Here is a 26,226-nt window from a genome sequence, read left to right as displayed (position 1 = left end):
ACATCGAAGCTTTCAATGATCAGCCTTGTACGTCTGATGAGCACTCGATAAGCAACCTTGTTAGTGGAATAACCAAGGAAAATGCCTTCATCAGACTTCGGTGCAAACTTGTTAAGTTGATCTCTGTTGTTGATCACGAAGCATCTACACCCAAAGATATGAAAGAAGCGAACATTTGGCTTGCGGTTGTTAAGGCCTTCATATGGTGTTTTATTGAGACGTTTGGACACAATGCTTTGGTTTTGAACAAAGCATGCGGTGGCTACAGCTTCAGCCCAGAAGTAGAGAGGAAGGTGTGCGAAGTTGAGCATAGATCTGGCTGCTTCTACTAGAGTGCGGTTCCTTCTCTCTACTACCCCATTTTGTTGCGGTGTGTAGGGAGCTGAGAAGTTGTGAGAGATGCCCTTGGACACCAAGAAACTGTTGAGGAGATGATTAGTAACCTCGGTTCCATTATCACTGCGGATCCTTCTTACTGGAAGCTTGATCTGAAGTTTGATCTCTTTGATGAAGTTGATGAAAATCTGCGGTGTTTCTGACTTGAGTCTGAGGAAGAAGACCCATGTGAAGCGTGTAAAGTCATCTATAATAACCAGTATGTATTTTTTATGATGGAGACTGGCTACGGTAGATGGACCGCAGAGATCAATGTGCAATAGCTCCAGTGGTTCAGAAATTGAAGAGTCCATTACCAGAGGGAGACTTGCTTTGGACTGTTTACCACATTCACAAGCCGGACAAAGAGTATCGTTGCTGAATTTGAGAATAGGGAGACCTCTGACTAGTTCTCCTGTGACCAAGTTGTTGATGTACCTGAAGTTGAGATGAGCTAGCTTGCGGTGCCATAGCCAGCTGACTTCGGATACAGCTTTGGACAGGAAACACAACTGCGGTCTTCCAATGATCAGAGAGACATCCAAAGGATACATGGTACCTTCGGATCTGGATTTGATCAAACAGGTGTTTCTGTCGCTAGTCATTACATAGCAGAACTGATCATCAAATTCAACCCGATGTCCTGTCTTACATAGTTGGCCTACACTGATGAGATTGTGTTTAAGGCTTTCTACATAGGCAACCTTCTGAATAGAGAAATTCCCCGTAGTGAGAACACCGTAACCTCGGATGACCCCATTCGCATTGTTGCCGAATGTGACATTTCCACCATTACATATAGGCCTGAAATCCTGAAGGTATTCTAACCTTCCGGTCATGTGCAAGGAGCAGGCACTGTCAATTAACCATTCTTCTTCTTGTTCCTCCTTGCATAAAGCCTGAGAATTACACGGTTAGTTTAGGCATCCAAACTAGTTTGGAGCCTGGGAAAATTGGTGAATTGCAGAATGATGCATGGACCGAGGTTTCAGGGACGGGTCTCTTGTCAACTTTTAATCCTAGTCCTGGATGTTTGTGCAGAATTGGAGTGTTGTGAGTATTCGAAAAAGTGCGAGGTTTCTGACTCCGACTAGATTTGACATATGATGAATCCTTTTGACAACTATACTGACATTTACAAAAAGAGATTTTGTCTTTTGATCAGACACTATGCTTGGTCAGCGGTCTATAGGATGAATTGGACTTGTTACCGGTCCAAGGTTGGTAATCCCTGACATGAAAGTTGTTGGATTTTGAAAAAGTTTGTTTTTGAAAAGGTTTAGCACGTGCAAATCTTTGAGTCCTTTTTGGTGGATTTGATAGAATACCCTTCCATTTGTTGAAATTTTGACGTGACTTTGAAAGTGTTGGAGTGGGTAAAATCCCTTTCCATTTAGGATCATTTGAGGAATAGACCTGAAAACCATTGTTTTGAAAAGACTGAACACCCTTTTGGGTTGTGTCAGAAGAAGTAGGAATGACTTTTGAAGCTGGACTTTCACTTTTGTTTGTTTTCTTGGTGGGAGAGTTTTTTGAAAAGTAGTGTGAGAAAAAAAAAATTCTGGACTCTTGGACTTTGGAATTCTGCCATGCTTCTTATTTTTTGAAAAAGTGTGTCTATTTGTGCCTCGAGATCTAATTTCCTCTTTGAAGGCCTTTTTGGCCAAGGATTTTGGTGAACCGCAGTCATTGTTGTTCAACTGAGGTTTCCTGGAATTCTTAGAATGATTTTGAAAACGTGGGCTTGAGTCATCCGAACTTGAAGATTCTGGGGTCCGTGAGCATTGACCCACTTCAAAGTTCTCTATAGGTAATTCATGATGAATCGCCTGAAGGGTCACGGTTCCTTTTACTGAGGACTGCGGCAGTGAATATTTGACCACTACAGAGTAAGTCTTAGTTGGGACTTCAGTGGGACTCTTGAGGGACTTTTGACTATAGTGTGAGACACTGCGGTCTGAGGGCAGAGATGGAAAGTCTTTTGAGACTTCGGGGCCCTCAATGACAATTTCTTCATCAACTACGGATGAGGTTTGATAATTTGGGTAAATGGTGCCACAGATAGGAATTTGATCACTTGTGTGACCCAAAACCTCTGGCACAATTTCCTCAATGACACAATTATTGCTTAGATTATGGAGTCTACCGAAGTGAGTTTTGATGTCTTCGGGGAAGGTCTTGTCATTGACTGGGAAATGAAATTATCGGTCTGGAGGGACATACAGTCTGTCTTTGTTGAACCGGGGTGAGGAATCCATTGCGGTAGGATATCCATTTGACCAACCCCAATTCTATGTATTGTCCACAGTGCCATTATTTACCAAATTTTCAATAGCTTCACTTTCATTGAACAATTTTTCGATTAAAAAATTTAAGCGTACAATTTCACTATGAGCTAAATCTTTCTGGTTCAAAGCTATCTCTAATTGTGTTTCACTCAGCATTCTTGCATCTTTCTCTAACTCTAAGTCTTTTTCTAACATAGCCATTTTGAGTCTTTTGTTATCTAGGCGTCCTCTCACATGGAACATTTCTTGGGACGTGATGTGTGTAAAATGCACTAGTTTTAATCCTAACAAACTCAAATGTAAACAAACACACATAGGCAGTGTACCTATCGATAGTAGTTTAGTTTAAGCAAGTAGGGTATCGAACACAGGGAACGGTAACAATCAAATTAAGTACTAGTATTACCTAATTAAAAGCAATTAATAAAAGAGGGGGTTTTTCTCTAGTTTTGCAAGACTAGAAACTTAATCAAGCACTTTAAAACTCAAACAAAGACAATTAACAACTAAGAAGAACAAGAAAGGACAACTAGATTCAATGATAAAAGAGACTTCTGTTTAGATTCGATTCACTTATTCCTATGGTTGATTTCGTGGCAAGTGCAATGAATTAATATGTCAATGGTTACCGATTCCTAATGTGATTGGGTTCATGTTCATTATTACCAATCCTTTAGTAGACAAGTTAATTCAAACAGTGATCAAGTGATTAAATTAACAAGTTTCCTAGTGTTCAGTTCGTATCAAGCAAGACTTATAACAATAGTTAATCAAATTTGTTCACTTCAATCAACTCATGTATGGGTGTTCATCACACATGCTCACACATTGATTTACATATTTTATAGTTAACCCTAGTTTCATATTCACTATTCCTAGGCATACAATCTTATATTCATAAAACTATATGAATCAAGTAATCAAGAAGATATTCATGCAGCTCAATCACTTATTTGTTAACTAAAAACATTTATCATCAATACATAAGGATCTTTAATAAGCTTAACAAGATGAATAACCAAATTAATATCAATTCAACCACTCAATCAAACCATATTCATAAGATTATCTCATCCAAACAGAAGTAAAAAGCTTTTAGCTCATATCTACAGCAAGTAATAACTTAAAATCAAAATCTACTGATTTAAACATGGTTCAAAACAAAGATTAAGAAAAGAAGAATGATTATTTACCTTTGATTCTCTTTGAAATTATCTCTTATGTTGAAATCTCGAAAATAGCAGCTCCAAGAACCCTTCTGATCTTCAAAAGTCGCAGCTAGCCTCCAGCAAAAGTTAGGTTTTCGGGCCTATAAGTTATCTATTTGTAGTTACCAAAAATCGATCCAACTCGTCGAGTTTTTTAGAATAACTCGACGAGTTTCTTCAGTAATTCGCGTATACAGCATGTACGGCAAGGCATCCTTGAATCGGGAACATTCTGACCAACTCGTCGAGTTTTGGGTCAACTCGTCGAGTTCACTTGGAAACAACATTTTCTCAAAACATGAAAGGCGTCCGAAATTGTGTCTAGTTTTCAGAACATTTTGAATCTCGTCAATCGGAGTTACGGTTCATGAGATATGGCTAAAACACCGACGAGGGGTCAAGCTGTCCAGCAACATCCTTTTTTCTTCAGTCTTCAATCTCCAAGCTTCTAATCACTCAATCCTCTTCCTTTTTCACCCGAGCATGTCTTTTATTGCTGAAATTGAAATATTAAGCTAATTAAGTACCTTTTGTTCATAAAATGCTATAAAATCAACAATAATTAATAAGATAATGAATGATTTCTATGATTAAATAAGCCCATAGCAAAATACCCCACACTTGACTTTTGCTTGCCCCCAAGCAAAACCGAATTTTAGCACACTAATACCACATAAGACAATCTCAATCGAACCTAGCCATTATGCCAAGACCGCAACGCATGCATTTGTGTCTAAAATTTTCCTAAGGACCCCCCTTAATTTTAAATACTCACAATCCTCATAAACACTCACCCACTTCTTTTGAACATTCCTCATTTTATGCATCCCTCCGAATCAATCCCCAGAAAACTTTCTTAACCTCAAGTCATTTTTGGTTAAATTCGCAATCATACATATGATAAAATAACCTAGAAAAGAAAATTACAATAAAAATAAATACTTTATAACTTTTTCCTTGAATCTTCAATATTTTAGCAGCTTTTCTTCTATCTATTTCTTCTTTGTCTTCAAAGCTTTGTAGATTCTTCCTTTCAAACATTTCATCACTCTCTTTTGTTTTCTATTTTTCTTTCTTTTCGCTTTTTTTTTCTTTTTTTTCTTTTTTTTTTTGTTTTTTTTTTTTGTTTTTTTATTTTCATACCACTTTTCCACTCAAAACTAAAAACCTAGAAAAACATATGCTTAAGCAAGAGAAATTTAACTTCATCCTTTATTGGTTAAAGGCATTAGTCTAGTGTGCAATGACTACTTTAGTTTTCCTGGATACATTTCAAGTATACGATGCTAAACATATTGCGATCCTCAAACTAAGCAAGGTTGTGTTTTTGTCCCATGATTTCACTAGAATAAAGGAGGCCACAAATGCACTATAACGTATATTGGCTCAAATAAACATTTGGGTTCTCATAGAATCATCAAACACAATAATAGTATGGAACCCTAATTGCTCTACCAAATTTGTCTGAATTAACCCTAGCAAAATTTTTATGCAATTTTTTTTTTCAAACCAAGGATTCAAAAGATTCTAATCTTTTCACTAAATCTAATCAACCCCCTACCCCACACTTAAATTATGCAATGTCCCCATTGCATGTTATGCATGAAAAAGAACATAAAAGTAAAGAAAGAATTAGAACAAACTCCCCTGGGATAGTAGTTGCGAGGTTGATATTCTTCTTGTTAAGTTCCATCTTCAGCTGACTTTAGACATGGGAACAGCTCATCCACGCCTTGGGTGCCAAATCTCGTGTGGTTAGGCTCCAAAATATAGAGGAAAATAGCCTTGGAAATTCTCGGAAATTGATCTTTAATAGTATAGCCAATTGCCCTTGTCAAATGTAACCCAATCACCAACTTGAAGGTAAGAGAAAGAGTAACTCGTCGAGTCCATAGTGAACTTGTTAAGTTTAGTTGCGAAAACTGCACAGTCGGGCTTCTTCGATGGAACTCGTCGAGTTTATTTAAAGAACTCGACGAGTTTTGCTCTCTGTGAAAACAAAATATTCCCCAACTTCATTTTTTCGTTTCTGGTTTTGAAGGGAATGATTATGGCAATATTTCCCTACATTCTTCTACAGCAAAAACACATCTTTTCAGTTCTTTTCCTCAACATATATTCTGAGAACAACAAAAGAAACAAACAAAAAGTAATAAAAGGAAAACACACCAATAAAATCTTAAATTACTAGAAGTTTAAACATAAAACAAAATAAACACACCAAACAAACAAAAAAAATAAACAAAAAAAAATAGTTCAAACAAGCCAAACAAAATAAAAGATAAGGAAAGGATAATTAATCTTCATCTTCACTTTCTTCTTCTCCTAACCCGCTTCCTCCGGCTCCACTTTGACGCATACTCCATCTCTCGCTCCAATTCCTCACATATGGATATTCCGGTTCATTTTCCATCCTCGGAATGTTCAAATGAGCCATCATATGAGCCAAATTCCTATGTTCATAATTCAAGCTGCTTTGTAAATCATCTTGAAACGCCGTTTGCTCAACATTATAAGGATCCATGGGAAGCTCATCATTTATTGGAATAACCGGAGGATCTTCTTGCATTTGTGCTGGTCGTGGACGAACCCGCCTCCCCGGTTGTTCCGGTAATTCCGCATCATCCACTCCTAGAATACAAACATGGCCCCCGCCATAATCTACAATAATTTTAGCCCTTCTATAAAGAAGATGACTAAATGCGGGCTGTGGCACCATTGTTAATTGATTTCCAACCCTCCCTTCAAGAATTCCATAAGATCTTGCCAATTTGGTTATGAACATTCCACCACATATCCTTGAAGTTGATCTTTCCTCCACCCCACTTTCCGCCAAATACTTTGCTAAACAATACGGAATGTTGCAAAACTTGTTAGGTGTAAGAATACACCATAGAAAGAAAACATCTCGGCTTGGCACTTTATCATCATCCCTTCTCATATTGATGGGGCTTGCGATGAAGCGATGAAGAAGACGATGGATAGGTGATCGGATGCTTGCTTCTTGAGCCGTGGATGGAACATAAATTCCATTGGCAATCGTGTTCCACCACCTTGCTGCATCCTCACTATTTGGGAAATCCTTGTGACATGCTTCCATAAAAATCCCAAAAGCTTCAGTCATTGCCGCTTTCCGTTCATACAAACCCATTCGCTATGCTAGTTCCCGCATACTACATTCCCGAAACTCACCCCCAAGCATGAAAGTAAGAGCATGTGTATCAAAATAGTCTTCACCCCCACGGAACTTGATAGTAGAATAAAACTCCCAACATAATTCCTGGTATACCGGCTCTTGCAATCGGAAAAGTCTCCTCCAAGCATCACATGTAATCCTTACTCTATCTTGAATGAATACCTTAGTGAGATAAGGATTCATTTCTCCAACCAACCCCCATTGCTCTAGACAAGACCAATCTAATTCATTTGGCAAGTAGAACTCCTTCTTTTTCAGTTTCTTCAATTTCCTTTTCCATGCTAACAATGTGGATTTTGAACCAATTTGTGGAAAATCAAGCCAAGGAAAACCCCTTTTACTTCATTGAGAACTTTGGCCCCTATTTCTTGACATGATTCTGCAAAACCATAAATCATAGAAAACCAAACAAACATAGAAAATGTTAAAAACAAAATAAATCTGCATCACAGGGTCATGAACTCGTCGAGTTCATGCAGAACTCGTCGAGTTCTGAAGCAGGTCCGAAAAAAATTCGATCTCCAACTCTAATTAACTCAAAGATTACTTCAGGGTTTTGTTTGGGATAGAAATTTAAGCAATAATCCATGGAAAGAACTAGCAAAACCATCCTAATTTAGTCTAAATTGAAACCCTAATGTTTGTATGAAAACTCAAAAATTGAAGAATTTTAAATCAACTTGGGTCATACATGTACTAAAAATCGGAACTTTAACAAGAATAAGGAGAAGAAATCTTACCTTGAGAAGAGATTGAGAAGACAAAGCACCAAAAAATGAAGAACTTGCTTGGGAGGGTTTTTCTTTTCTGTCGGACGACGTGTGGGAAGAAGATGAGAGAAAAAATGATTTTAACTTTTAGGGTTAAAACTTATTTCCAGTAATAATTTTTTTATTTTTATTTTGGTTTGACTGAAATTTCGCGATTTTTAAGATGGACTCGTCAAGTTTTTTCTTGGAACTCGACGAGTTTTGCTCTCTGTATGAAAACAAAATATAATTTCTTCTGAAAACTACACAACACCCCACACTCAGCTTTGATAACCCTCCCAACAATCATTTAAGTAAAATCTGAAGATGAAGACTTATAACACAAAATAAAATAAAGGACGAAAAGGAAAAAGAAAAAGAAAACAAACTCAATTGCCGGGTTGCCTCCCGCAAGCGCTTCTTTCTTGAGGAGTCTTTAGCTGGACTCCTTTCCGCCCTACCTTGTAGCGGTTGCCTCCAAATCGAGTCCTTCTTCAATTTCCGCTTCCTTGGGCCTGCCCTCCTTATATCTCTTGATCATATGCCCATTTACCTTAAAACTTATCCCATCTTTATTCCACAATTCAACTACCCCATATGGAAAAACATGCTTAATTGTGAAGGGTCCGGTCCAACGAGTGCGTAATTTTCCTGGAAAAAGTTTGAGTCTTGAGTTATATAAAAGTACTTTTTGCCCTTCTTCAAACTCCTTATTTCCCTTCAATCTCGCATCATGCCATTTTTTTGTCTTATCCTTATAAATCAACGAGTTAGTGTAAGACTCGTTTCTTAATTCCTCCAAGGCATTCATTTGCAAGAGTCGATTGGTACGCAACTCATTGGGGGCAAAATTGCACGTTTTCAAAGCCCAATAGGCTTTGTGCTCCAACTCCACTGGTAGATGACAATTTTTTCCATAAACCAATCTATAAGGTGTGGTTCCAATAGGTGCCTTGAATGCAGTCCTAAATGCCCACAATACATCATCTAACTTATCTGCCCAATCTTTCCTATGGTTGCCTACCGACCTTTCCAAAATTCTTTTGAGGGCTCTATTCGTTATCTCAGTTTGCCCATTCGTTTGCGGATGATAAGGTGTTGAAAATCTATGGCGTACACCATATTTTTGCAATACCTTTGCTAGTTGTTCATTGGCAAAATGGGTCCCTCTATCGCTTATCAATGCCTTTGGTACTCCAAATCTAGACAATAATTTCTTCAAAAATTTCACCACCACCCTTGCGTCATTTGTCGGTAGTGCTTGCGCCTCGGCCCACTTTGATACATAGTCCACCACCACAAGTATGTATTTGTGCCCTTTTGATGATGGAAATGGCCCCATGAAATCTATACCCCATACATCGAAAACTTCACACACTTGGATGCTTCTTTGAGGCATTTCATTCTTTGCAGAAATATTTCCTGATCTCTGGCACGCATCACACTCTCTCACATAGGTAGCAGCATCCTTGAAGATTGTGGGCCAATAGAACCCTGCATCAAACACCTTCTTAGCAGTGTATTGAACTCCATGATGTCCTCCTACAGGCCCATTGTGGCAATGCTCTAGAATGTCGCAGATCTCCTTTCCAAACACACATCTTCTGATGATTCCATCTGCACAACTCCTAAAAAGATATGTCTCATCCCAGAAATAATATTTAATTTCTGACATGAGTTTCTTTTTCTGCTGATGAGTTAGCCCTTTTGGAAGAAAGCCCCCCGCTAAAAAGTTTGCAATGTCTGCATACCATGGTTCTTCTCCCATGATCACCATCAAATATTCTTCTGGAAACTATCCCCAATACCCTTGTGGTCAGACTCATCCCTTTCTGGATTCTCCAATCTTGAGAGATGGTCGGCCGCTACATTCTCCATTCCTTTCTTGTCCTTGATCTCAATGTCAAATTCTTGAAGCAATAACACCCACCGGATCAACCTTGGTTTCGCGTCCTGCTTAGCAAACAAAAATTTAATTGCAGAATGGTCAGTAAAAACAAGGGTTTTAGACAATATAAGATAAGGACGAAATTTATCAAAAGCATAGACCACGGCCAATAATTCTTTTTCAGTTGTGGTGTAATTTTCTTGGGCCGGATTCAAGGTCTTGCTAGCATAATAAATTGGTTGAAAATGTTTATCAACTCTTTGACCAAGCACAGCACCTAAGGCAAAATCACTTGCATCACACATTATTTCAAATGGTAAATTCCAATTCGGGGCGATAATGATCGGGGCGTTAGTTAATTTTGTCTTCAATATTTCAAAAGCATTTAAACATTCTTTTGAGAAATTAAAAGGTGCATCTTTTAAAAGTATTTGAGTTAAAGGTCAAGTTATTTTAGAAAAGTCTTTTATAAAACGACGGTAAAAACCCGCATGACCTAAAAAACTCCTAACGCCCTTCACATTTGTTGGTGGTGGTAATTTAGCAATGGTGTCAATTTTCGCTCGATCCACCTCAATCCCCGCCTTGGACACTTTATGACCTAACACAATGCCTTCTTTAACCATGAAATGGCATTTTTCCCAATTCAAAACTAAATTGGTCTTTTCACACCTACCAAGCATTAAGTCAAGGTTAGTAAGACAATTATCAAAAGAAGAACCAAACACAGAAAAATCATCCATGAATACTTCCATAAACTTCTCCACCATATCGTGAAATATTGCCGTCATGCATCGTTGAAAAGTGGCAGGCGCATTGCACAACCCAAAAGGCATGCGTCGGTAGGCAAACGTTCCACTAGGGCAGGTGAAGGTGGTTTTCTCTTGATCATTCGGGTCGATTGGTATTTGGAAATAACCTGAAAACCCATCTAAAAAACAATAATAGCAATGACCGGATAATCTTTCAAGCATTTGATCAATAAAGGGTAAAGGGAAATGGTCTTTGCAAGTAGCATCGTTTAGCTTTCGATAATTGATGCATACTCGCCAACCGGTTACCGTTCGTGTAGGAATAAGCTCGTTCTTTTCGTTCGTCACGACTGTTATCCCTCCTTTCTTCGGTACTACTTGAACGGGACTCACCCATGGACTATCGGAAATTGAATAAATTATCCCCGCATCCAATAGCTTTACCACCTCCTTCTTAACTACCACTTGCATATTTGGGTTCAATCGCCTTTGATGTTGCACCACTGGCGTTGCTCCTTCTTCAAGATTTATTTTATGAGAGCAATAAGAAGGGCTTATCCCCTTTATATCGGTGATTTTCCATGCAATGGCGTTCTTCCTTTTCTTCAAAACCTTGACTAATTGATCTTTCTCAATTTGGGTAAGATCCGATGCAATGATCACAGGCTTCTGCTTACCTTCCTCGAGAAATGCGTATTCTAAGTGTTCTGGTAAAGTTTTCAGCTCCAATTGTGTGCTCTGAACACTAAACACGTCGAGTTTAGACCAAAATTTTCCTCAGATCGCGATTTTTCGTAGCAACTCGTCGAGTTATTGCCAATAACTCGTCGAGTTTCCTGTTCAGCAGATTTTATTAGTTCTTCGTATTCTGATTCTTCAATAAGTCTTTCTAACTCTTTCAAATCTCTCTCAGCATCAAAATCATCTTCTGGAGCTAAAATATGTTCACTTGTTTCGTCTTCTCTCCATTCTTCTAATAATTCTTCCAGGACATCCACCGAAAAAGCAGTATCATCACTAAACTTCGAATGTTTCATGGCTTGATCCATTCTAAAAATAACTGAGTCCTCTCCCACCCGAAGGGTAAGCTTTGAGTCTCGTATGTCGACTATGGCACCCGCGGTATTCAAAAATGGTCTTCCGAGGATTATTGGCACTTGATGGTCCTCCTCCATATCTAGCACAATGAAATCTGCCGGGAAGACAAACTTATCGAATTTTACCAATAAATCTTCACATATACCTCTCGGTAATGTCACCGTCTTGTTTGCTAAGTGGATTGCCATTCGGATTGGTCTCGGTTCTGGAAGGCTTAGCTTCTTGAAGAAAGAGTATGGCATGAGGTTCACACTTGCCCCTGAATCGGCCAATGCATAGCTAGTGGCTAAATTCCCGAATTGGCAAGGAATGGTTAGGCTACCCGGATCACCCTTTTTCTTTGGCAGTTTGTTTAACATTGCGGCTGAACAGTTCTCATTTAAGACCACCTTGGATGCTTCCTCCATCTTCTTTCTATTTGTGAGAAGTTCTTTTAGGAACTTGGCATATTTTGGCATTTGCGCGACTGCTTCGATGAACGGAATGTTGATTTACAAGGCCTTTATGTGCTCCAGGAACTTCTGGTAGTCTTCATTCTGCTTCTCTTGTCGAGCTCGGCCCGGGAATGGTAATGGTGGCTTATATGGCTCAGCTTTTGACTTATTTTTCTCATCAGGTGCGGAACTCGTCGAGTTTTTGTCTGGAACTCGACGAGTTTTTTCTACTGTTTGCGAATTCAGATTTTCTTGATCTTTTTCTTGTGCCTCCTTTTGATCTGTACTTGGGATTGGAGTGAGGGGTGTGACTATCTTCCCACTCCTTGTTGTCACTATATTAATATGCGCGCCTTTTGGATTTTTTTCCGTATCGCTCGGAAGTCCGCCTGGTGTTCTTTCGTTGAATTGCTTGGCAAGTTGCCCGAGCTGTTTTTCAATATTCAATATTGAAGCTTGCTGATTCCGGAGCAGAGATTGTTGATCCATCATCATTGCTTGGTGCTCCTTCATCATCTTTTTTTGATCTCTAATGGCCGCATCGGATTCGTCATGCCTTTTTTCGGAAGCACTAACAAATCGGGTTAACATAGCTTCAAGATCCGTCTTCTTCTCTTGCACTGGTTCTTCTTTTTGATACAATCCGCGTGCCTTTTGCCTATACTTCTCCTCCTTTTCCTTCTTGTACTCGTCGTAGGGGAGCCACTCCTTCTTAGGCTTTCGCCAATCATCATCAAATCTATCGCCGCTCGAATAACAAACTTGTGCCTTCCGGTTGCCGTTCTCATCAAGATCGCAACCCTTAGTAAGATGGGGACCGCTACAATTGTCACAACCCACCCTTATGGCATGGATGGATTGATCCATCTTTGTCATCCTACGATCCATACTTTCTAGTTTGGCCATCATTGCCGCCATGTCATCGGAAACTGAGTTAACCACGCCTCTAGTTGTATCGTTCCTTGGATTATGGTACTCTCTTGAATGTTCGGAGAATTCTTCTACCAATGTTTTAATGACGGCTGGTGCTTTCTTCTTGAGGGGTCCTTGGGAATCTAGTAATTGCCTAGTTGTGACGTTCACACCATCATAAAAGATGGAAACCTCTTGTTGCACGTTTAGGTCGTTTTGAGGGAAATTTCTTATTAACCCCTTATATCTCTCCCATGCCTCATAGAGTGATTCTCCCAGCAATTGCTCAAAGTTAGCAATTGCTTTCTTCAATTTAGCAATCTTAGAAGGTGGACAAAACTGGTCAATGAACTCTTCGCGCATCTTTTCCCATGTTGTAATGGATCCGGGGGTAAATATTTCAACCATTCCTTCGCGGCTCCCTTGAATGTAATCGGTAACATCCGTAGCAAAACAGTATCGCGAGGCACATTTGGCATGTGGAAATAGTCAGCAATGTCCATAACTTCTTCAATATCCTTGTAAGCATCTTCGTGCTCCTTTCCATAAAATGGAATGTCTTTTAGTTGTGCTAGGATGTGACCCTTCAGCTCAAAATTGGCGGTAGCTGGAATTGCTGGTTGCACGAGTCCCGGCCCGATACCATCTCTTATGCGCTTCTTGTAGTCTCCCATCGGTATGTCGGCGATGTCAGCCATGTTGTCTTCTTGATCGGAATTGCTTTCTTCACCAAAAGTGGATGTGTCGGACTCGATCGTTTTTCCTCTTTTTTGCGAATAATCAACTCCGGATCTTCTACGGGTGGCACTAGTGCAGAACTGGAGCCTCGGGTCATAAAAACCTGAAACAAAACAGAAAAACAAGCGTAAAACGAACAAAAACGAAGAATTTACGAAACTGAAAACAAAATAAACTCGTCGAGTTTTTAGAAGCAACTCGACGAGTTTAATGCAAAAAATACAGAAAGTCAATAACAACTGAAAACAGGTAACTTTATGCAAGAAAGATCTAACACAAAGGATCGATAATACCAGAAAACAAGATAATTATTAGAACCGTTCCCCGGCAAAGGCACCAAAAACTTGATGTGTGTAAAGCGCACTAGTTTTAATCCTAACAAACTCAAATGTAAACAAACACACACAGGCAGTGTACCTATCGATAGTAGTTTAGTTTAAGCAAGTAGGGTATCGAACACAGGGAACGGTAACAATCAAATTAAGTACTAGTATCACCTAATTAAAAGCAATTAATAAAAGAGGGGGTTTTTCTCTAGTTTTGCAAGACTAGAAACTTAATCAAGCACTTTAAGACTCAAACAAAGACAATTAACAACTAAGAAGAACAAGAAAGGACAACAAGATTCAATGATAAAAGAGACTTCTGTTTAGATTCGATTAACTTATTCCTATGGTTGATTTCGTGGCAAGTGCAATGAATTAATATGTCAATGGTTACCGATTCCTAATGTGATTGGGTTCATGTTCATTATTACCAATCCTTTAGTAGACAAGTTAATTCAAACAGTGATCAAGTGATTAAATTAACAAGTTTCCTAGTGTTCAGTTCGTATCAAGCAAGACTTATAACAATAGTTAATCAAATTTGTTCACTTCAATCAACTCATGTATGGGTGTTCATCACACATGCTCACACATTGATTTACATATTTTATAGTTAACCCTAGTTTCATATTCACTATTCCTAGGCATACAATCTTATATTCATAAAACTATATGAATCAAGTAATCAAGAAGATATTCATGCAGCTCAATCACTTATTTGTTAACTAAAAACATTTATCATCAATACATAAGGATCTTTAATAAGCTTAACAAGATGAATAACCAAATTAATATCAATTCAACCACTCAATCAAACCATATTCATAAGATTATCTCATCCAAACAGAAGTAAAAAGCTTTTAGCTCATATCTACAGCAAGTAATAACCTAAAATCAAAATCTACTGATTCAAACATGGTTCAAAACAAAGATTAAGAAAAGAAGAATGATTATTTGCCTTTGATTCTCTTTGAAATTGTCTCTTATGTTGAAATCTCGAAAATAGCAGCTCCAAGAACCCTTCTGATCTTGAAAAGTCGCAGCTAGCCTCCAGCAAAAGTTAGGTTTTCGGGCCTATAAGTTATCTATTTATAGTTACCAAAAATCAATCCAACTCGTCGAGTTTTTTAGAATAACTCGACGAGTTTCTTCAGTAATTCGCGTATACAGCGTGTACGGCAAGGCATCCTCGAATCGGGAACATTCTGACCAACTCGTCGAGTTTTGGGTCAACTCGTCGAGTTCTCTTGGAAACAACATTTTCTCAAAACATGAAAGCGTCCGAAATTGTGTCTAGTTTTTAGAACATTTTGAATCTCGTCAATCGGAGTTACGGTTCATGAGATATGGCCAAAACACCGACGAGGGGTCAAGCTGTCCAGCAACATCCTTCTTTCTTCAGTCTTCAATCTCCAAGCTTCCAATAACTCAATCATCTTCCTTTTTCACCCGAGCATGTCTTTTATTGCTGAAATTGAAATATTAAGCTAATTAAGTACCTTTTGTTCATAAAATGCTATAAAATCAACAATAATTAATAAGATAATGAATGATTTCTATGATTAATTAAGCCCATATCAGGACGCAATGTTCTTCTCATCTAAGGCTTTGTTATAGTCTGTAAGGACGGCAGCACAAGTGTCATTAAGATCATCTATGCATGGTTGACAGTCATGCATGCTATAGTTTAGAGTTTGGATCATGAGTTTTACCTGTTCGACGATGCTTAGAGTTCCATCCTTTGCCATGTAGTAGTAGTTCTTTTCCAGCTTTGTAGACTCATCATCATCCGCAGTTGCCAGCGTGTAGATTTTCCCTTTTCCTTTGACACTGCTGATGGCTTCATCTTCATCTCCGGATGACCAAACTTGATGGTCTCTTTTGACATGGGCTACGTATGCCCTTGCCTTTTCCTTATCTTCCAACTCTTGAGCCATTCTAAGATAGAATGCTCTGTCTTTTACTACATTGGCCTTACAATCTCTTGCAAAGTGATTCTCTTTGTTGCATTTGTGACAAATCACAATATCAGTCTTGTCTTCAGAGGTAGTACTGGAGTCAGTGGTTGGAGTAGACTGCGGTACCTCCTTTGGTTGAGTATTTTGAGATTGCGGTGGTGGATGAGAACCTTTTGGATAACAAGAATGATTATTTTATGGACTGAAGTTACGGATGAATGGAGGTTTGTTGAAATGTTGATTCTTGCGGTAGGAAGGAGGTGGTAGACGGTTGAACTATTGGCTAACCAGAGCAATAGCCTTCTGAAATTCTTCTTCATCATCATACTCTGAATCTGCTTCGTATGACTGCTGTGGAGTGTCATACGAGGAAGAGTAGGATGACTGCGGTGGGGCTTGTGCTATGAGAGCAAGTGGTCCTCCGAAGTCAGCACAGTCTTTGAGTACGGTGGATTCTTGCGCTTGCAACTCTCCATAGAGCTTGTAGAGTGACAAAGAGTGAATCTTTCTATCGCCCTGGACTATCATCTTAGCCATAGTCCAATGTCTTCCCAAACCATTAAGAAACTGAAGATTTGTTTCATGGTTACTGCGGATGGTGCCCGCATTGGATAACTTGGTGACTATCAGGTTGAACCTTTTGAAGGAATCTTCCAAGCTTTCGCCGGTATGAGCTTTGAAGTTGTTGAACTCATTCAGTGCAGTAGTAAGTTTCTTGTCTTGTGCTTGTTCTGAGCCTTCGTACAGATTCTTGAGAACTTCCCAGATCTCTTTTGCTGATTTGCAATTTATGATAATATCAAAGTTGTCAGGAGCAACTCCACAGGAGATTTCATAAAAAACAACAACATCATTTTCCATTTTATCGAGATCATCCTTGGTGGGACGGCTCATGACTGGTTGTCCTCCTCCTAGTCTGGTTGTAGCGCCGTCAGTTTGGACTGGTGTAAGGACTGGGACATGAGGTCCTTCTTCTACGGATCGCCATACATCTTTACCAAGTCTCCTTAAGTATCTTTCCATTCTTTGTGACCAGTGATGATATTCATTTGCTACCAGTATTGGGGCTCGGTTAGAACCACCAACACTGTTGGAAACGTTTAGAGATAACGATTGTGCCATTTGAAATTCTTTTTTTTTTGAAGAAATGATCTTTAGTAGTATACAAGGCCCTTTGAAAATCAGAGTTCCGTTTTCAAAAAGCAACAACTATGGCTCTGATACCAATTGTTAAGAGAAAAACTTTGAGACACACTTGAACAAATGTTAGAACAAGTAGTATTGCGGAATAGTTAATCTCGAAGGATCTAAAAGCTCAACAATAATATTAATATGTTAGAGAGTTAGTTGCGGAAAAGTAAAGTAATAGAAATGACAGCAATAATTATATCAAGTATACACTTAAGTTGATTCATAACATGGAATGCATTCAAACCAAGTTAATAAGGAAGATCAAACTTAGTGATTAAGTCACAGAAGACTTGCTCCGGAGAGAGGTTATAATCAGTTATGTTCTAGTAAGAATTGAGAGTAAGAAGTGATGCGTAGATAGAGGGATAGAAAAGATAACTTCATAGAAGTGTATTCAGAATAGATAGATGCATGTAAGTGTGTTTTAATACAAAGAGAATGAGCTCTATTTATAGAGACTCACGATGTACACTAGATTACCTCTCTAAGAGTAGCCATGCAAGACATACTGGACAAAAGAGATTGTTACAATAAAAGACAAGTAAAGTAATCTAGTTAAGTGACTGCGGTAGGAAGAGACTCCGGTTGCGGTTGCTGATGAAGAAGTTGACTGCGGGTGCTGGATGGTTGTGGTAGCTGAAGAGGTTGCGGTAGCTGAAGTTCAAGAGGGTCACTTTTTATGATTCAACATTTATAACCAGAGTCTCTGTTGTGAGAACGTGATACGTGTGTATAGATCTATACGGGACTGATGATCCCGCGCCCTGACTGTTAGCTACAGTACGCGCGGTGACAAATATCATATCGCTTCGACGCCTGAAGAACGTCGCCGCAGGCAAATCCATCATAGTACGGTTATGAAAACTCACAGGATAGACAATTATTATGGTATTTATGTTTTCGCGGGAAAAGTAATATTACAATTATCTTTACGCGAAATTACAAACTTCTTATAGTTTTGTTTACTAATAAAACTATGCATCATTATTTTAAGTATGACATATTTACTTACAAAATCATAGTCTTGGACATTTGAGACTACTCTCCACTGTTAGGAAAATATAGGTTTTCCTGGTTCAATACATTCATATTATACAAACAAAGATTCATAACTCCTTTTATGAGAAAATATCGGATTTTCTGAAAAACAAACACGAAGCTTTCGAATGGCATACATTTATACAAATATATACTTATGAACTCACCAACTTAAATGTTGACACTTTTTCTTTGAAATAACTTGTATTCTCAGGATATCGCTAAGCCAGGTAGCAACTACTTTTGAAGACTAACGCGCTGGCATTAGTAACATATTTTGGATCACCATATTGTATTTGATATTTAAACATGTAACACTTTCAATCATGTAAACTTTTCAAATATATATGTTATGGTGGTGTGTACTTTCTTTACTATTCAATTGTTATGATACTGAATATGACGTCCTCCGCCCCCGAACGTTTCCGCCGTTCAGGTTTGGGGGTGTGATAGATTGGTATCAGAGCTTTGTTTATAGTGAACCAAGTATATCAAAACCATTTATTTTTGATATACAACTATAAACACAACTGGGAAAAAACACTCCGACTGAGAGTTATACTTTTAAAATGAAATTTTTATAAAGTATACATGCATACATCATATATCAGGGTCAGTATCATAATGAAAACAATATAGAAGTATTATGGATAAGTTGTGCACCACAGGTATGCCTTGGGATGTGTAATCGGAACTGGGATGAATATAGCATGATCAACTATATTTATCCGAGAGCCGACTAACGTATGCCAAGGAATAGCTGTAGTGGACAACAAGTCTAAAACTTACCAAACATATAAAATTTAGAATCAAACATAACATTTAAAATACTATAGGAGTATTTTGTTAATGCAATAGTTTAACCTACATGTTCAGATTTACATGTTTGAAATTTCTAGACAATTCTCATATCCCTATTCTCGCGCAGACACAATGGCCGGATTTCACTTACTAGGGGACCCCTACTACCCGAACCAAAGCGATGGAGGATGGATTGGGAATGATCCAGAGGAGATTGTGGACGAAGAAGAATTCGGGGAAGGAATGCAAGAAGGCCTCGACACCGACCCCGGAACCAATAACCTACCCTTAGTGACTCCGACCCAAAATCCAAATCCTCGACCGGAATTTCAAGGCTCGACACCTCTGTGGGCAATGAACCTGAATAGGTGGTGTCGTGAACAGGGTCAACCCACTCCGTTCAATGGAGACCGGAACTTCTACAATCTGAGCGAGGGAGGTTCAGCAGACAGAGTCCTTCCTATAATGGTTCGCCGAGTTGCTCGCAATGATGAGCATGGAAGGGCAACTATCTAACGAACCGAGGAGAATGATGCGAACACCGGGGTCAATACAGTTCGCATCCGACAGTTAGGATTAGCCCATGGAAGAATCGTGAATCAAAATGAAGTTCTACAGAGAGGGCTAACTACAACTCAAACTGCAGTTAGAAAACTTCAAGCAGACCATGCAATGTATGAAAGTCGTATGCGCGAGATGGAGCGTCAATTGGCAGAAACAAAGGCTCATCCAAGCAGTTCACATCACGAGTAGAGGGCACACTACTCACTCTTTCTGTTGGTTTGTGGAATAACCTTAGTATGTACTCCAAGTAGTACTCTTTCCATGTAAACATTTCTATCTAGCAAGTACTGTTTTACTAGATCTCTATGCTGTCAAGTTTTCCCTGTGTGGTGTATTGTAGACCTACTCCAAGGTCAAGTTTTCCGAATTCTATGTAACTTCTATACCAACTATTATGACAGACTTCTTGTTTCCTTTAAAGATCATCACTATCAATCCATGCTTTGGCTATGTAAACAGTTCATGTCATAAAATGTCTTGGCAACTCACTACACTATCCTTGTTGACCTAATCTATGGAAGTTCAATGGAATTGAACTTGGAACTTTGCTGAAGTCTTGCCACCGTTTCATCTTTAACCATATAGCTGGAAGATGCCGTCTCGCTAATCAAACAGACCCAATCCTTCGATAAATCCAACTTTCCTATCACCTACACCCTTTAGAGAAAGAAACAGTTACCATAGGATATCAAATCTCTACAACTTCAACTAGGGCAATCAAAACAATGACAAAGATTCAACACACTTGAGAAGGACACCCTATATAGATCCTAGGAGATAACAAATCATTACCACCAAAAATAGGACAAAGAACAGAGGAAACCACTCGAGAAGCATGCGAAGTGGTAGAGAGCCTAATGTGTCAAACGAAGAATTAATAATTATATTACCCAGTGAATTGGTAATTATATTACTCGCGCTATGAGATAGGTATATCACATCCTTCTTCATAACTAGAAATAGTAAGAAAGATACCCCCTTCCAAAACCCATGAAACTAGATCGACTTAAGATTTCAACATCTATACCCAAATTTGCTAAAACTTAACTCAAATATGATACCTATTTCAACCCTTATTCATTAATAGATCATAAGGATGTAGGTCGAAGTATTAAAAACCGAATAAGAGGATGAGAAATTTATACTTATAGAATTCAACTAACAACTACCGTAGTTAGCTAACCGACTCGTTTCATATCGTGTAACAGAATCATGTCTTCACATGGAAATAACCAACCAACCAACGAAACACCACTCCTGCATATAGACTCAGCTACTTTTCAAGCTGCGGTCAGAGGCGCCGTGTCAGTCATCATGGCACATCACAATGCAAGTAACGCTAGTAAAAATGAAAATGGTATCGACAATTCAAATCTTAGAAACAACCAAGGAAAACAACGAGTGTCTAACTACAAGAATACTCCAACCCACAAACCTAAAAACATGAAACAAAAGTTCTGGAACGAAAAGGGGAGCAGTTCGACTCAAGGGCCTATCAAAAGGCAACAAGAGGTAGAAATCCCTACCCCCACTGGCCCTACTCCCTCAACATCGGCAACACCATATTTAGGAAACCTCCCACAATGCAAAAGGTGCAACTACCATAAATACGGAGCCTGTCGGGAGATGTATTGTGATAGGTGCAAGAAGAAAGGGCACACCAATGATCACTGTAGTACTCCGATCCTCAATGCTGGAGTAGATCCAGTATGCTATTTATGCGGTGAAAAGGGGCACTTTAAAAAGGATTGCCCGACAGAGAGGAATGTTGGAGGAACGAGAAGAGTTTAACGACGAGACATAAAGAAACAACAGGGAACCTGCTGGAATTTTGGTACGTTTTCCAAATAACAATAATTAAGCATCAAATTTTCATAAAAGTTTTAGACAATTAAATCAAAATCATAAATTAACACATCAGTCATATAAAAACTTAGGATCCATACGGGTGAGCTAGGATGGCTTAGTATAACATTAGGGTCATACACTGTTAAGATTTTGCAGACTTAGAGTAAGTAATTCCGCTTTACTTCCTGTTTAATGGTTGATTTTGGACTTAGGGCAGAGCTGCTCAGTCGACTATCGTCTCAATCTTAACTATATACGATTTGTTTACACTAATCGAGTATGGAGGGACTTTGTAGGGATCATATTGCGGGATTCCACCAGTAATTACCAAAGTAGTCCTACTACCTATACTAGCTATAAAGGTGGTACAAATATCCGCAACAGTAATAACAAGAATAAAACAGAAGGCACTAAAGACACATGCATAGAAGATGCCATGATCGATTTAACGCGCTTTACGATAAGAAGTTCCCAAGTAGCTATTAGAAATGGATTGGCTTGGTCCTCACTATACCAACTCCATGTGTTATGGAAAGACCCTTTGCTTTAACCGTCGGCAGGTTTACCAACTCTGCCCACTTCTTACCAATCAAGGAGACCGATAAGATGGAAAGACTGACAAGGACTTATATCCAAGAAATCGTGCGACTTCGCGGAGTGCCGATATCTATTATCTCGGGCAGAGATAGCCGATTCACATCTCGATTCTGGCAATCACTGCAGAAAGCCTTGGGAACTAGGCTAGATATGAGTACAGCCTATCACCCACAAACTGACGGACAGAGCGAGAGATCTGTCCAAACCCTAGAAGACATGTTACGAGCTTGTGTAATAGACTTCGGGAAAGCATGGGACATCCACTTACCATTACTTGAAATCTCGTATAACAACAGCTATCACACTAGCATCAAGACTGCTCCTTTTGAAGCCCTCTACGGCTGCAAGTGCAGAGCACCAATGTGCTGGGCGGAAGTGGGTGACACGCAGTTGGCGAGAGGCCTAGTCCCTGATAGCACTCTCACTCGCCCGGAAATCATTAGAGAGACGACTGAAAAGATCATTCAAATTCGAGAGCGACTGAAAGCCTCAAGAGATAGACAAAAGAGCTATGTCGACAAAAGACGAAAACCCTTGGAATTTCAGGTTGGTGACCGCGTTCTACTGAAGGTCTCACCCTAGAAGGGCATGATACGCTTCGGGAAGCGTGGAAAACTAAACCCAAGGTACATTGGACCCTTCGAAATTACTGCAAGGATTGGTCCAGTAGCTTATAGACTCCAGCTTCCAATCGAACTTAGCAAAGTACATCCGGTGTTTCATGTGTCTAACCTGGAGAAGTGTCTATCCGACGAAACTATCGTGATTCCACTCGAGGAAATTGAACTGAATGAAAATCTTAACTTTGTGGAAGAACCCGTCGAAATCATAGATAGGGAAATCAAACGAACAAAGCAAAGTCGCATACCAATAGTGAAGGTTTGCTGGATTGCTAAACGGGGACCTAAATTCACTTAGGAGCGAGAAGATCAGATGCAACAAAAGTATCCGCATCTCTTCCCTAGTCTATGGACACTTACCTTGTAAATAATTTCGGGACGAAATTCCCTCTAACGGAGGGATGATGTAACAACCCGATATTTCGAATCAATGTAACGATCCAAAGTCAAGTTTGGTAACCTATCTTAATATTATATGAATAACGTCAAAAATGAAATGTTCAAAATTCTCAATGTGAATGTACTAAGTGGTAGATATCGTATCAAGGTTTTCAAAAATATAAAGAACAAAAAAATCCGAGTTATAACGAAGAAGTTATGACCAATCGAAAATCCGCAACAAAACCGGCAAAACACTGTTAAGCGTAAAACACGAAATTTCAATAAAATACTTTTTAGCCTTAAGTATCTAAATGAAAGTTGTAGATATCACTAAACCGTAAGCTTACATAAAACGAACGTCCAAATCTGACTTCGTATGAGGAAGTTATGATTTTTTGAAGTTTCAGACATAGCAGTAGACAGCCAACGCAACCTTAACGAGAATCGAAGATCTCATCAATAGTAATACAACGGTAAAAAGACAGACAAAAACGAACGTCGGATGAAGAAGTTATGGATTTTTAACGGACTTTTCCAGTCCCGGCCTGTTAAAAATATAATATTAAAAATATATTCAAAATTAGCCGACGGAGTCTAAGCGAAAGTTGTAGAGCATAATCTCACCTACGCGTGGATATAAAGAACGTCGAAAACGGAGATTGTATGCAAGCGTTATGATTTTCTGAAGTTTTTAAATAATTAAAATATATAAATTTAATTATTTATTCAGATAATATCCGAAGAGCTGACGAGTCCGATCTGATCCGAAGGGTACGCCCAGCGTACCGAGGAGTACGCCCCGCGTACATGTCGACACCGAGGTACGCCCTGCGTACGAGATAGCTACGCGCAGCGTACAGCTGCTTTCCTCGGCCCAGAAGTGACCACATTGAACCATCCGGAGCTCGCCACCTGGAGGTCTGATCCGAACTACGCCCAGCGTACGTGCGAGGTTCAGCCCCTATAAAAGGGCATGCGAGGCTGCCGAGTTCTTTTGCTCAATTCTTCTCATTCCCGTGCTTTTGCTCTGCGTTTAACCCCTCGTATCCATCCCGAAGCATCGGTTTTCATATCCAAGTTCTGAAGGAAGTTTTACGCTCTCGAGATTCCCGAGAATCCCGAGAAATCAACTTTCTCCAGTCGAAGTTCTGATCGATTTTTGTCTCACCTTCTTCAAGCTACCAAGTGAGTTCATACCCCTATCACTACGTTTTTAAATACCTTTTTAAATGCTTTTAAGGGGCGGGGGGGGGGGGGGGAATACAAGTAAACACACGGTTAAACTCGGGCGAAAAACATCAATCTTTTGCTATACTTATCTTACTATTGTTATAACTATTATATGAAGTTGTTAACATATAAAACATCCCACATCGCAACCTTACCCTCATGGGATACAATATGTTTTATAAATAGAAATATGTTTTATTTATATATCTACATACTACATCCTACCAAGGGTAACCATTTCAACTATAACATCATGTTTATACAAGAAAATACAACTCATTATTATGCCTTTGTTAACACTGTAGAAGGGGTAATCTTTTCAGAAATCATTCATATATATTTCAAAATACGTGACTTAATTGAGAATATGTGAGTCAATCGTCTTCACCATACCTGTCAAGGTACCACTAGAAAGCCCTGTTTTATAACCAGAGTCTCTGTTGTGAGAACGTGATACGTGTGTATAGATCTATACGGGACTGCTGATTCCGCGCCCTGACTGTTAGCTACAGTCCGCGGGGTGACAAATATCATATCGCTTCGATGCCTAAAGAACGTCGCCGCAGGCAAATCCAACATAGTACGGTTATGAAAACTCACAGGATAGACAATTATTATGGTATTTATGTTTTCGCGGGAAAAGTAATATTACAATTATCTTTACGCGAAATTACAAACTTCTTATAGTTTTGTTTACTAATAAAACTATGCATCATTATTTTAAGTATGACATATTTACTTACAAAATCATAGTCTTGGACATTTGAGACTACTCTCCACTGTTAGGAAAATATAGGTTTTTCCTAGTTCAATACATTCATATTATACAAACAAAGATTCATAACTCCTTTTATGAGAAAATATCGGATTTTCTGAAAAACAAACACGAAGCTTTCGAATGGCATACATTTATACAAATATATACTTATGAACTCACGAACTTAAATGTTGACACTTTTTCTTTGAAATAACTTGTATTCTCAGGAAATCGCTAAGCCAGGTAACAACTACTTTTGAAGACTAACGCGCTGGCGTTAGTAACATATTTTGGATCACCATATTGTATTTGATATTTAAACATGTAACACTTTCAATCATGTAAACTTTTCAAATATATATGTTATGGTGGTGTGTACTTTCTTTACTATTCAATTGTTATGATACTGAATATGACGTCCTCCGCCCCCGAACGTTTCCGCCATTCAGGTTTGGGGGTGTGACAATTTGAATTAGGGTTAGATCATTCAAGTTATCTATTTTGCAAAATCCATAATTGTTTTGTGAAATAGAGCAAGTAACAAGCACTAAATTGAATTCGTTTGAATATATATAGTGTAAATCATATTCACATTCTTACACTCCCCATCTTGTGAGGAGTATTGAATGTTTTTGGGAACATTCACATAAAGTTTAATGCAATCTCTCAATCTAACTCTAAGAGCTTGTTTAGATTAGGTTAGTGAGGTTAGGGTTAATCAAAGAGATTATTTTGGTTAATTAATGTGGTGAATGGAAAATGTTAGAGCTTGTTAACAATTTCAAGTACCAATTTAGGTAGAATTGAACAAATATCATGTCATCTTGGAATCACATTGCTAAGTCATTATACATAGAGTTGGAGTCTTTTATAAATTCTGAACATACTTTAATTAGTTAATCATTTGTTTGTCCCTTGTTATTTACTTATTTCACTTTGGCAAACAAAACCCCTTTGTGACCAAATTACCTTACACAAAAAGGTGTAGACATTAGCCCTGTGTCTCTGTGGATCGACCCTGCTTATCATGTGCTATTTTTTAGTGCAATATTGCAGTGTTCTTTTGTAGAATATTGTACCCACTTTATTTGTTGGGTTTGACAACTTAACAAATTAAATCTCCCTAAGATTAGACCTTTCTTGTCCTAAAGAAAGAACAAGAATTGGACAAAAGAGAACGATTTCTAGATGGCAAAAAGAACATAGAACAAAAAGGGAAAGAAAGATCCTAAAAGCTAAGAACGAATGCCTGCAATGATAATCATGAAAAAGAAATA

At 38.7% G+C, this 26,226-nt stretch overlaps 1 non-coding gene across 1 annotated transcript; it reads left to right on the top strand.

Moving 5' to 3' along the window:
* The first annotated feature begins 13,108 nt into the window (after nt 1-13,108).
* On the top strand, nt 13,109-13,215 carry LOC145168046 (small nucleolar RNA R71). The gene has a single exon (XR_013741640.1). It is a non-coding gene; the product is annotated as a small nucleolar RNA R71 (small nucleolar RNA).
* The last annotated feature ends 13,011 nt before the right edge of the window (nt 13,216-26,226 follow it).

The sequence above is a fragment of the Lactuca virosa genome, chromosome 3, assembly GCF_052849685.1.
Source record: "Lactuca virosa cultivar CGN04683 chromosome 3, Lactuca_virosa_CGN04683_v6, whole genome shotgun sequence".
Lineage (NCBI taxonomy): Eukaryota > Viridiplantae > Streptophyta > Magnoliopsida > Asterales > Asteraceae > Lactuca > Lactuca virosa.
Note: the sequence above shows the minus strand (reverse complement) of the source record. Positions and strands in the feature narration are given on the sequence as shown.